Raw genomic sequence first — 14,556 nt, forward strand, 5'->3', positions numbered from 1 at the left:
CTGAAGATTTTTTTCAGTAAATGACATTTAAAAGGTGAAAGAGAAGAATTTAGTATAGAATAGAACATTTCAACCAATCTTCCTTTGTCAGTCTATTGTAAGGTGTGTTAATCAAAATAGCAGGGAATTCAGTGCAGGCAGATGCACTGATTTTGTAACTCACTCTTTTTGTGTGTGTGTGTGGGAAGATTGGCCCTGAGCTAACATCTGTTGCCAATCCTCCTCTTTTTGCTTGAGGAAGATTGTCACTGAGCTAACATCTGTGCTAACCTTCCTCTATTTTATTTGGGATGCCACCACAGCATGGCTTGATGAGCAGTGCTAGGTCTGTGCCTGGGATCCGACCCCATGAACCCCAGGCCAGAGAAATGGAGTGCGGGAACTTCACCACTACACCACTGGGCCAGCCCAGTAATCCACTCTTTTATAACCCATTTATTCACAGCCTGGGATACTTAGGGGCAAAACTATGAGCTTTAAGTAAACAGATAAGAAAGTTTGCTCAGTGATAGCTTGACCTAGGCCTTGGGAATGGTTTGGATTCTATTCTATAATAATGGTGACAAGAATATCTTGGGATTAAGCCATTTGTATAGTGGAAAATTCACTGCTTATGGAGAAGGACTAGCCATTTCAGATTCCTAGGTACATTTACGGCTTGGTGATAGTAATGCACTGTGCAATAGCAATAATAGCTTTGGCACAAACTACCAGCTAGCCACCCAAATCTATTTTCCCTTTCTTCCTTAGTAACAGAGTTATAGAAATCACATGACTGCCCAGCCAGAGATCACATTTCCCAGCTCCAGTTCAGCTAGGTGACTATGTGTTCACCAATGGAAGTCTCAACACATTGCAAATGTATTCCTCCACTCTTTCTCCTTCCTACCTGCTGGAACTAGGATGTAGTAGGAGCAGTTTCAACCACCAAGATGATAACAGTAGCCCTAGCAGATAATGGACTAACATGAAGAGATGAATCTGGGTCCCTGCATGACTCTGTGCAGCAGAGGTGTCTGCTCATCCACATGGGACTGTTACATAAGAACGCAATAAGTTTCTTTGTTCGGTCATTTTGCTATAGTGACTAAGCCTTTTACCCTAACAAATGTAACTAACACTTATTATATACCAGAAACTATTTAAAGAGCTTATTATTGCGTGTGTCCGTTGCATCCATATATTTGTGCCAAAGCGCTCCCCATACTTTAGGTCATAATTGAAATGCAACTTCTCCACGTAGCCTTTCCCGCTTTATCTCCAAGCTTCCACCAGCTGAACATAACCTTGTCTGTCCCTTTCTCACGGGACTTCTCATTTTCTAACCTCATAAAGTAAGTCCTGTTTGTGTATCTCTTATCTCTTCTACGAGCAAACTTCACGAGAGTGAGTTCATATCTTATTCTCCTGCGTAACCTCTAAAGCACCAGTTCTGTGCCTTTCTCGAGAAGTGCTTGTTGCCTGAATGAAGGACTGAAACATTTGAGCGTCATGCTGTTTGTCTATAATCTACTGTTGTAGCTGAATGAGGCTGGAGCAAATACACATTTGTCATAGGCAATGGAAGCAGAAAAGAATCTAGGTCCCAGGATCAACAACAAGTTGACCCCAAAACAACTTTTACCTATGACCCTCCTATCTTATATCTTACGCTGCCTTCTGTTTCCTGCATTTCATAGCACCAAAGAAGATAAAGGGAAGTAATGCATGGTAGTTAACCTTAAAGAGTTTACACTCACTTATGACCAAGTCCTAATGGATTGTGGGAAAGTGCTCCTTGGTAACAACTTTTGTCCTCTTACGAAGGCTTAGTAGAGTCAAGTACTGAATAGGCCAAGAACCATTTTGAGTCTAAAACCTACACTGTTACATTAAGCTGCTCTTCTTTTACTTGCCTTCACATCACACCATCATTTTTACTATATGGCAGAGACTATGTTACGTTTGGTACTAAAGAAAAATAGGTATTGGTAAAAATGGAAATTTACCTGAAATTTTCAAAGGGATGACTTAGAAAGAAACAAATAAATATGCTTAACAATTTGCACATGAGATCTTGGGCTGAGACATTTATTTTTTTATTTTTATTTTATTTATTTATTTTTTTGGTGAGGAAGATTCACCCTGAAGATTCACCCCCAAAAATCCATTGCCAATCTTCTTCTCCCTTTTCTTTTACTTGAGGAAGATTAGCCCTGAACTAACATCTGTGCCAATCTTCCTCTATTTTTTGTATGTGGGATGCCTCCACAGTGTGGCTGATGAATGGAGTAGGTCGTGCCTGGGATCTGAACCCATGAACCTGGGCCGCTGAAGCGGAATATGTGGAACTTTAACCACTTGGCCACAGGGCTGGCCCCAGGTTGAGATTTATTTTCTTCTTACCATTCTAAATCAATGTAAAACAGGAAAGTTTGAGCACAGCAGTTAAAAAAACTAATTTTTATTCTTTGTGCTGTGATATATCATTATGCAATAACATTTCTTAATTCTTTATGCCAGGCAAAGGGGGAAATTAAAAGAAAAAAGTGTGAAACACTAAAAAATAGATTTTTAGCTGGGAGCCCAAAAGGCTAATAGGTGAATATACTATGCTTATAGAGTTTATTTTTCCTTTTTTCCCTGAAAATATTTTTAATTTACAAAAGTAATGTAGGCTTCATACACTCATCACCCAGAAATCACCAGCATAAACAATTTAGCGGACATTCTTCTGGTTGATTTAAAATATATATAATTATGTTTTCTAAGAAATTGTGATCATTACATAGATAATGTTTTGTAATCAGCTTTTTTCCACTTAACATATCATGAAAAATGTCTCATGTCATTAGTCTTCTAAAACATTATGGTTAATGCTGCATAATGTTTTACTGTGTAGATATGCCCTAATTTATTTAACTAGACCTCCAGTGTAGGACTTCCCTCTTGTCTTTGTATCTCTTCATTCCTTCCTTCACATTTATTTCATTTACACTTAATTGCACAAAATGTAGGGGTAAAAATAGTTGTTGATTACTTAAGATATTTCATGAGGAATTTGCCTTTTTGTCAAAATTTTTCTTAAATTTTTTTAAAAGAAAATTGTTGCTTCTTTAGCTCAGTTGACTAAAGGCAAATAAGGCAAATGTCCTGGATCTATGGCTCTCTGTACCTGTCAGCATCTCTTTTGCTCACCTGCCATATCCACTTTAGACATTTTTTTCATGCATTTTATGGAGGGCCACAAAAGAAAGACAACACTAAGTGTTGTAGCCACCTGATGGAAGGGAGAACCAAACAGGTAAGTGTAAGAGGGAGTACCACATACACACCTTTACATGGGCAACCTGCAACGAAAAGCACATGTATCTAATTCCTAATAAATAATCTTATAATTTTCACACCCAGCCTTAGAGATACTATTCTTTCCATTTTACAGATAAGAAAACTTAGTTTCCAAGAAGTTAAACTCTCTAACATCACACAGCTGGTAAGAGGCAGCACCAGAATTGAAAACTTTGAGTCTGTTTGGTTTCAAAATCCATGCTTTTAACCACTGCCAGGTTGTTCTTATCATGTCCAAATAAAACAACAGCAGAATATAACTTTGAAAATTAAAAACACAATCCATTTAATGTACAATATTACTAATGTGCAATATTACTTCTTACCTTTTACACTTTAAGATCAGAGCAATGTTCTTTTTAAGGACAGCATTTTTTCTAACTGGAGGATTTCTGGAAATAAGCTAATCTCCCATCTAACCTTTGCCATACCAAAAATAAAATTAAAAAGATTCCTCATTATATACATGTTGCTTCCACTGAAGTAAAAATGATAAAATAGGAAGGTGATGAGATACAGAAAAGTAAGGAAAATATTATTCTTTTTCACCATATACAGTTAGTGTCTTAACTCTCTATTCATGCTTCCAGGTCTGTGTTGAATAAAACATTTATTGCATATTGAGGCTTGGCCACAAAGCACAGCAAACCAAACCAAAATACTCCATGAAGGAAAAGACTATGCTTAACCTTTTTTAGTCTCAAGCTCTTCCAAGAAAGGTAATAATGCAAGATCTGGAAAATATTATTATACTATATGTTGCTTTTGGATTGAATGATATTCTGCAAGCGGGAAGTGATGAGTTTCTCTTTCATACGAGTCAACTTTCTTTATCCCATTTTAGGTGGAAAACTGGGAAGAATATATCAATCCAAAAAGATCCAAACATTCAGGTTTACTACTTCTGCACAGTTTTATTTATAAGTCTATGGGTTATAATATTCGTGATTAAAAATAAAAAAAGGAAGTATTAATTATGCAAGTGTTTTTGCTTTTGAGTCTTTCTAATCCCCAATTAATCATTCTTTGCATTTAATTGATATAAAATACGTGTGCACGATATACTTTTTATATCGTTTCAAATATGCATCAATACTTAATGGGGAATTCTTACTGTAAATAAAGCGTCTCATCCCGACGAAGAGCCTGTGGTGCGGGATCTGGCCTTCAGGTCTCATCAAGTTTACATTCGTTTGAAATTAATCAAGTGCAGAAATAGTAATTAAAACACAAGACCACCTCTTACCAATAAAATTAACAAAGATTAAGAAATTACTAAAATTCAGTGCTGGGGAAAATGATTAATAAGACAGGTCCTCTCATACATTGCTGTAATATAAATGAGTTAAGTTTTTCTGGAAATCAATTTGAAACCATCATAACAGAAATCTTAAAAATGTTCACTTTGTTTGACCTATTATTTTATCGCTGAAGCTCTTCTAGGGAGATAATCTAAGATGTAGGCAAAGATTCATGCAAAAAAGTAGTCAATGTAGAATTATTTAGAATGCCGAAAAATTGGAGGCACCTTAAATATCCAGTATCGGGGGAATATTTCAGTAAATTATGGAACATGATAGAGCCATTAAAATGATTTCCAAAAAGTTGTTTACTGGTATTATAACTTACATGTGACTAATGTTAAACAAAAGGCAAGATATAACATTACATAAATAATATGATCCACATTTTTTAAATAAAAAATGAAAAACCTGCAAGAAAATAAGCCAAAATGTTGACAGTTGTTCTTTCTGGGTTGTGGGAGAATAAAATTTTCTCCCTTGCATTTTTATACTTTTCTGTATTTTCAAAATTCTTTGCTCTGTGCTTTCTAAATTTTCTGCAATGATCACCAATTTCCCCAAAAATCAGCAAAAAATAAAATTTAAAACAGTTACTTGACATCAAAAGTTTGGACTCTAGTTATATTGACAGGAACAATATTTGTGAAGGTCACACTTTTTGCCCACTGCCACATCCCTTGGTTGTTTCTTATATTAGTGGTGTTTCAATAAATAAATAAATAAATAAATAACAAATGTTTCCAAATAGCAAAAATGTGTTACTTCTCTCCAAATTGCAGATTCTTTACAAAAGTAAAGCATGGCAAGAAAGACGAATTTGCAAAAATTTTATGTAGGTTTTCTGATTTTTAGCGAACCCACCTGGACAACATTCACTTTTCTAGCTGGAAGTTCACAGGTACTCAATATCAAAGTGTAACTACTGCCCCAGCAGCCCCGTACAGCAAAGGGGCCTTTCACACTAAACCTGGGAGGGAGGGAAAATGTGATTATTTTACAGTGAAGTGAATCTAGAGGAGTTCTTGTGGGAAAATTTTGATGGGGAGCCCCAAATAAAACTCAGATCTTTGGCTCAGATTCAAAGTCTGTGACCTTCCTAAGAGCCAGGGTTAACATCATTATTTTCTATATGAAGGAAGCCCTGACTGTAGGATTTTCACCCACATCAATAAAACCATCTCCTGCTTCTGAAGGAAGTGTCAAACAGATAAGCAGCATGTGTGTGCCCTTATTATCCCGAGAAAAGCATGGTTACAATGCCAAGTCAGGACTTCATAGCCTTACTGCATTAAAAAAAAATTAACATACAATTTAAAATATTTTTGGTCTGAGTTAACTATCCACAGATTTTACCCCTTTAGGAAAAGTCAATATAGTTAACACAGACTTAAAGAACAAGCAAACACAGGTTAATTATTATATTCCCATCGCAAGCCAACCCCTTCCTTTATATGTATACATTTCGAAAGAAGGTGACCCTTAAAATAGAAAGGTGGGGGCCAGCCTGGTGGCACAGTTGGTTTTAAGTTCACGTGTTCCACTTCTGCGGCCTGGGTTTCGCAGGTTTGGATCCCAGGCGTGGACCTATGCACCGCTCATCATGCCAGCTGCGGTGGCGTCCCACATACAAAATAGAGGAAGATTCCCACAGATGTTAGCACAGTGACAATCTTCCTCAAGCTAAAAGAGGAAGATTGGCAACAGATGTTAGCTCAGGGTCAATCTTCCTCACACACACACACAAAAATAGAAAGGGCCCCAGTGCTAGTACTGTCAGATGACATAAAGAAAGCAGGAAATTAAAACTTGTGATAAAGCATTGAGAGTCATGACCAATTTAAGAGTAACCAGAACGGAAGGTAATAGATCTCAGAAATCCCTATGTAAACCAAATCAATTTAAAAACAGGCTTTGATTATCAACCATTTACACACATTTTTCCAATAATATTTTCATTTCAGTGAGTTATCTGAATATTGGGTTATTTTCTGGAGTACCACAGTCCTTCTGCTCTGATATTAAAATCTAAGTATTTATAATGGCTAAAGGATTCATTAGAATATCATCTTTTTGAAGCAGCGCCTGCTCTATGCTATACCCTTAGTACACTTGTGATGATATTGTTTTAGCCACGACTAAAGAAGACATAAATTTAATTTCTGGAGAGCATTTGCAATTTATGAGTCAAGAACTCTCTCAGAAGAGAATTTGATGTACTTTCCACCTGCCCTTTTATCAACATTAAACAAACAGTATGTTTTACTACAACTCACTTCTGACATTTATCAGTTGCTTTTATTTGTTTCTCTGCCAACCTTAGCCTTGTCAGCCGGAGTTCAGTGTGACAACAGCAGCTCATGCCAATTAGACCCTTTTCAAATAAACTGTTCTTTTTAGAACGGCACATATTTGAATAGACAAAAAAAAAAAAGTAAAGAATGATTATCATAGAGGCCCAGGGCAAGGGACTAACCTATTGAATATGTACACATTCTTCTCCTTACAGAGCCAACACAGATTCCCAACTAAAAAAAAAAAAAGAAGAAAGGAGAAAAGAAGCCACAGAATACATCCTGAGTGTAAGTTGTTGGGTGGTTTGAAACACATTTATATGTTGTTTGGAAACAATATTGATGATTAGAGTATATTTCCAGGGCTTGAATTAATAACAAGTGATAAAACTCCATTTTTTCATGAATTATTATGAAAGTAGTAGATGGCAAATTTTTGTCCTGAGGATCCTACCCACACTCTTCCCACACACATATGTACAAATCCTCTGAAAAAAAATGGCTTCAAGAAAGTCTCCCCTCTCTTTTATTTAACAAGGCGGCTACACAGCTTGCTATCCTGGGCTAACAGCCAGAAGAAGATTATGGCAAAAATAATCACCTTTGCAACATTAAGGAAAACATGAAACTGGCACTATGATGCAGGGGCTTATTTCTTTCCCTCTAAATATGATACCACGTTTTTGTATTTTATTTGGGAAATGGTTTTCTGCAAGATGTATCTGGGAAAAAAAAGAGTTGTTTTCTTTTCAACAAATAACTAGAGGTGCTGAGAGATTTCCTGTTAAAACTGTGTAAGCATTCCACTACTTAAAAGGGAATTTAGTGTTGATGAAAGATGCCAGTTTGACAGCCATGGAAAATGAAGGAAGCATTCTTTATTCCCAGGGCACATCATCTCAAAACGAGGAATCATCTCTTATGGTTAAGAGGGTCACACCTTATTGTTTAATATTCACTGAGAGTACACGCATGCTAGATGATGGAAAGATACACAGGAGACACAGACTGTGTCCTCTAAGACATTACATTCTTCAAACCAGCCTAGTCCTAGTCTCAGGGGCATAATATACAAGACTAGTGGCCTCTACTTTAAAAAGGTCCAAGACAACAAAAGCTAGTGGGTGAGAGACTCAAAAGGAAGGGTAAAAATCGTTCAGTTTGGACATATTTACTGTTTTCTGTAAGCATTCTCCCTCTGTAAACTTAAAAGTTGGGACTGCTTAGGCTCATAGTTGTATGGTAGCTGTTACATAGTTGATTATGTTATGATCTGCGGGCATTATTCACCACAATTTCTATCTACCTCTACCCCACCTTCAAAAAAAACCCCACTTCTTAAATACTCATTTCTTTCCTTTCTTCAGATAGTATATAAAACCTGGGAAAAATCCTTTGGCCCCAGTATCTCAAACATAGTAAGTATCTGTGGCACTAGATATCCCAAGTTACATAGTTAGGTGATCTCGCCTCAGCATAAACTGAGAGTGAGTGTGGGGAATATAACAACTACCAGAGGAGTTAGTTTATTTGAACTGGTTAATTGGATAGGGGGTGGGGGGAGCAATCTTTGAGTACATGTGTCATATGGAAATTTGTGGTGAGGGCTATCTGGGGGCTAGAGATGGAGAACTGAGGCTGGCCTGACATAATATGTTTTCTCTGCCTGGCTTCCTGAGCCCATATGTTAATAAGGGCTGCTGGCAAAAACTGAAGGAACTGTATTCAAGAAGGACTGCGTATAAGTGGTGCTGCTTCAGGGACTAGGTGCTAAAAATTGACACAGAACAGGGGAGAGGGGCAGTTTGCCCATTTCTGCATGGAAGATAGTATGACTCTGGCAACACAGTGAGGGCTGAGAAGCAGTAGTAGAGTTTAGTACATTTAAGGAGCAGGCAACATTGGGAGCCCTGAAGGGGACCCAGTCCACTTAAAGAGTGTACCATTAGTTGTGGCAGTGGCAATGGTAAGGCCAGAGCAGAAAACTGAAAGGATTGGCTTTGAGCATGTGGTACTAAGTGATTCCGGAAATAATTGGAGAGACTCAGCTAGTGAGAAGCTGTGATTCTGCAAATTGCAGGCAACACATGTGAGTGTTTATTGGGATGCTAGGGAAGTCTGAGTACTGATGTTCATGTGACCTCATTTGTTCCCAGACTTATGATCCTTGAATAATGAAGAAAAAATTCGAGGCATTTCTAAACAGGCTATGGAGCCTATTGTCATGAATATCATGACCATTCCTACCTCTTATTATACACAAGACTTGTTACAAAGTTAGGATACTGAACTCCACAAGCCCTCTCAAAAGGGCCAAGAAGCATCACATATATGTCAAAAGACACTGGAGGTCCATACTGGTTTTTGTTTGTGTTCCTGGTTTTCAAGTGCTCTCTTTTGGAGTTCCTGGGTGTAACAGGCTGTGGTGATTTAGTGTGGGGCCAGTCCATAGTTTTCTTTGTCTTAGTGAAGAACAATTTTTGAGGATCTGTGAGTCCCTTGCTTTTTCCCTTGTTCCCAATACATTTTCACAATGTCATTCTCTGTCCCCTGAGTGCTCTCTCCCTGGAGATGGATTCTTTAGTTTTCACAGTCCACCGCAGTCTTCCTCCTCTCCTCCTCCAATTTCTTCTTAGGGCCTGGAACTGAGAGCTTCCCTAGACAGCCTCTCTTTCCTAATCTCTCACTCAAAAGTTCTGGACAAAAACCTGGAGCATCTGGAAGTTCCAGCTGATTTAAGGCAGCTCATTGTACCCGTATCCCACAGGCTGCACAGAATATTGAAGTGTGTATGTGTGTGATGAGAAATGGTACTCAGTGACTCTTGCAAACTTGGAAGCAGCTTCTTTTTCATTATCATATTTTATTCATCAGCAACCAGAAGCCTGAGACTTTAATGAACTTTGTACCAACAAAAATAGGTTATATAAGGAACTTCACTCACTGTTTATCCAGCAGTCCAGAGAAAAAGCAAGTTTATAGTCTATTAAGGCATGATAAAGAAGAACTTTGGAATTTTCTTTAAAAGAAAGTAGTAATTCTAGTTATCTAAACCTTGCAAGTACTTTAATATAGGATCTGCCATTGTTTTGAAACCATGAAACCCAAAGTTGCCATTCTAAGAACTAATAATGCAGCATGTTAGCATCAAGCTTCAATGGATGGGTATTTATTGCATTATGAAAAGTGTGCCCTCTGTGAAGTCATCTAAGCATAGCGTGGGGGTGGGGGGAGAAAACATTAAAATAGGTCATGGCATGGCAGCAGTCAATGACTTTCCACCCTCTCCAAATCTATGTGTGTCTCAGAGAAATATTTCACAGACTAGCACTTTGTCACACAGCTCACTTCTCATTACCATTTCAAATGCACTTTCTGTGCTCTGAGGTACCTCTCTGCTGCCCCAGGGCTTTGCCAAGACACTAAAAAGTTTAGTTGCCATGCATAATATACAACACAAGTTACTAGTATGAATTTTTAACAGTGTTTTGCTTTCTCACATCCCACAGCCCCTTGAGATCCAAGAAGTGGGAGAAAGCCTTATTTATTTATTTTCCTATTCCCCCCTTCCTTTTTTTTTAAATGCAACTCTTGCTATTGCCCTGGGCATATATTCATAATAAAAAACTTAAACAAAATTAGAACAAATGAAAACATATGCATCTTAAGGCAATTGTCAAAAGAGAAATAAATGCCTGGATGAAGACTTTAGCAGAGGCAAAATGAGAGAAATAAATATTAAGGGAGTTATAATTGTACCTGAATAGACCCATGTTGTATAATGTTCCATATAGTGTCTGTTTCTTAGCCAGTAAAACATATTGGTCAGTAAGATGAGGGGATCAAAGTCTGGCTCTGGAGTCAGACTGCCACTGCCTGTGTTTGAATACAGGCTCCGCAATTTACTAGCTGTGTGACCTCGGACAAACTACTTAAGCTCTCTGGTTCTGTTTTCCTCTGTTGTAAAATGTGAATAATAACAGTGCCTAACTCAGGTAAAGATTGCAGGAGTTCATGTATGTAAGCACTTAAAACAGTGTCTGGCAGATAGTAAGTATGCAATAAACACATTAGGTGTTATCATTATTCAACAATATTGGATGTAATAGGAAAAAAATGAAATTTGGTTACATGCATTTTAGCCATCAAAGCACATCTTCTTTTATGGCAAATAGCAAAAAATAAAAATAGCTGAAAGAAAGTTGAATGGAAATTATATGTCCTGTACTGATAGGTAGAAATTAGCAAAAGCCAACAGCTAAAAGTTAGGTACACATTGTAAGTTATATTGGTATGTTTATAAGAGAGAAAGATGAACTTCTAAACATAGGCTGAATCAGCTCAAGAGGTTTTCACCAACACTTTTCAATGCTAATCTATGAGTGGTTGTCAAATGATCCCTCTAGGTCTGGAGAAGAACTTCATGGAAAATCACCACCATACTTTCTAAAAGGCTCTGCCCAGGAAGATATTGAGTTGAACGAACCACAGGTTGCTTTTGAGCAGAAATGCTTATGGGCTTAGTGGGTTCTTGGGGTCATAGGTTTGGTAATTGAACTAGATGGATTCTACAGTCCATTTTAGCTTTAAAATTCTATGATTCTATGACTTAATATTTCTCATATTTTTATTATATTGCTTGCATCCTTAAAACCATCCATTGGCTTTCAGTTAAAACTTATGAAGACTAATTCCTTACCTCCAGATGTCTCATCTATCTTGCTTATCTTTTCCTTTTACTCGCAGTTCTCTACCTCACGGTCACCAACCACTGTTCCTACGTTCAAATCATATCCCCAAATATAAATGTACAAACAAGATTGTACACTTATTCTCTTATTACTGAGAAACAACCATTTATGCCACTCTTCAACTTCTCAGGAGCTTTGCCTGCCACTGACAATTTTATCTGAAGAGAAAATCTGGGAGTCATTGTATATTTTGTTTTTTCTCTCAGGCTCTACATACAACTGGTCACTGAGTCCTGTAGATAATGCCACCGAAATAATAAAATAATAACCATTCATTGAACACTCACACCAGGCACTGTGCCACATCACTGTAGGCTCATAGAAGCTACTAACTTTCCAAAAGCCAGAGAGATAGTAAATGGTATTGCTAGAATTAAAAGTTGTTCCTGACAGACTCCAAAGCTCATGATCACACCATGTTGCCTCTTCCATTGCCTTGTTTCATCTTTCACAACTTCAGCCCAAACCATTATTGCTCATTTGAATCAATGAAATAACCTCTTAATTGGCTTCCTTGTCTCCAGATTTAACCATCCCTCACTCAATCTTTATTCCGAGCTACTGCTAGATTCAGCTTCTGAAATGCAAATGCAATCATGTCACTTGCATGCTCCCCACTGCCTTTTGAATGAAGTCGAAATTCCACAGGTGACATAGAAGGTCCTTGATAAAGTAGACCCAGCCCACTTCCAGCCTCACATCCCCACAGGCATCTTTTCCTCTGGGTTTACTAAGTTAGCCTTAGTTTCTCCAATAATTCCACGCTCTCATGCCTCTGGGCTTTTGCATGTGTAATTCTCACTGCCTAAAATGCCAAGCCTGTTTTGTGACCTAGCAAACTCCTGTGTGTCCTTTAAGGTTCCTCAGCACATAAGAGCTGCTCAGCAAATATCTTTTGACTTAAACAATAATGATAAAGGCTACTTACTTTTCAAAATTAAGGGATAGAGATGAACATGGGTAAATACAGTAATCTGATTTGTCAAATGCTATAAAAAGTACATTTGGGGCATACGCTTCTAGAAATTGTTTTCCCAGCCATGACCTCTCATCTGTGAAATATTGCCCAATGAGTAGATCATAATTATGAAATATAATGTTTGGATATTAGGCAGTAGAATCCTTGCTATGTTCATTAAATATACATTAGTTGATATTTATAAATGTTTTATATATATTACAAAATGTTAAAATACATTTCTGCTCTATGAATGAATTCATTACAGCATTCGACTCTAGTTTTTATTAACCTCTTACCCTAAGTGTTAATATTTCCCATCCTATTGGGAGCAATAGGACACATTCCCCACATTAGCTTCTAAGAGGTCACTGATTTGTTTTTAGTTTGTCTGGTCACTAAGAGTTGGCACAGAGTTACCTTCATAAATGATTCAAGGTAATGGGAAATATTAAAATTAAAGAAATAACAGCAAAAATGGGGCTCTACAAGTGAGAAATGATCATTGGAATATCATTCCTCAGGGGGAACATCCCACTTAGCCATTCATTAAAAGTTGCTCCAAGGACATAGGAAAGAGGTTATAGATGCTGTATGCACGAGAGAGAGGTTTTTTGAGGGGGTGAAATCGGGTTTAAAATATATAGCGTGGGCTCTGGAAAGGTTCATGATGACTTTGCCAATAAAATGATTTTCCATGGACCACAGGTGGCTTAGTGATATTGGTTTAAGGGATAAGCATGTGAACATTTTTTAATTATAGTTCCATGTCACACCATCAAGGGATGTTCAATATGATTTGATATTAAGAATTGTTGTCTAAAATATGTTATATGGATTTCTATGTCCACATCAGTACTTTCTATAGATGAGTACATATATGCATGGATGATAAATATATTTGTGATTATGCAGGAAAATACACCCCCTCCCTCCTTTTAAAGTACCGTCTATCTTTTGTCTTGAGGTCCTCTGCAATCCTCTTTCATTGTTAGTGTCCAAGTCTCTCTTCCAGCTCCCTTACAACTCTCACTGCAAAAACTTTCTATCCTCCTCCTCTATTTCCTGCCTTTTCTCTCCTTCTTCCACTCATCACTAGAGTGCTCATTATCAGTCTGACCGCTACCCTTTATCCCTACATAAGCATAATAAAGTCTGGATTCTTTCTCAGAAGGCAGATATTTTCCTTGTATTTTTCTACCTCTTGTATATCCAAGCTCTTGGAAATGTAAAAAGGTTCAAAATGCAGTACAACCATCAAGATATTCTACATCACCTTCTTGTTTGCCTGACTGTTGAACTGCCCCTCTCATAAAAGTAAACATTTTCCTGATAGCTGGATTTAGCATCAGTCCTCTGTGTTTTCTCACATCCTAGAATCAGAATTAAAACATGTTAAAGCTGGGAGAACCCTTGTCAATAATCAAATCCTGACATTTAAAGATGATGAAATTGAGGTTCAGGAAAATGAAATGGCTTGCTTAAGAAAACAAAGTCTCCACCCTATCTCTGGTTTTGCTATTACTTTGTCTTTGCTTTACTCCCACTGCTTTGGCTTTCTGACTTTGGTTCTTTGTCACTCTCATAGTATTTGTTTTAGATCCGTGCTCTCTGTCTGGATTTGGATTCTTACTCTACTGATTCCAGTTTGTCAATCCCATGACCTGTGATGTCAGTCAGGTTTTGCTCCTGGGCTGCTCACCTGCCTCAACCTGGTATAATCTAGATTATAGTTTGAGGCTTAGGTTTTGCCATCCAACTGTAACACACAGATCTTATTCTCTCCATCACGTCCTCTTCAGATGGTTCAGTGACACAGATTTCTGCAAAAAACGGTGAAAAAAACTACTTCCTTCCCTTGAAGTCAGTTATGTCTAAAGAGGTGAATATGGTTCCATCAGCATAGGAAACAAAGGCAGAAATGT

At 37.5% G+C, this 14,556-nt stretch overlaps 1 protein-coding gene across 2 annotated transcripts in view; it reads right to left on the minus strand.

Annotated features, from left to right (window-relative positions):
* Positions 1–14,556, minus strand: part of TENM1 (teneurin transmembrane protein 1) — a 748,343-nt gene that overhangs the window by 405,993 nt on the left and 327,794 nt on the right. The gene's annotated exons all lie outside the window — the stretch shown is intronic.

The sequence above is a fragment of the Equus asinus genome, chromosome X (genome assembly GCF_041296235.1).
Source record: "Equus asinus isolate D_3611 breed Donkey chromosome X, EquAss-T2T_v2, whole genome shotgun sequence".
NCBI lineage: Eukaryota > Metazoa > Chordata > Mammalia > Perissodactyla > Equidae > Equus > Equus asinus.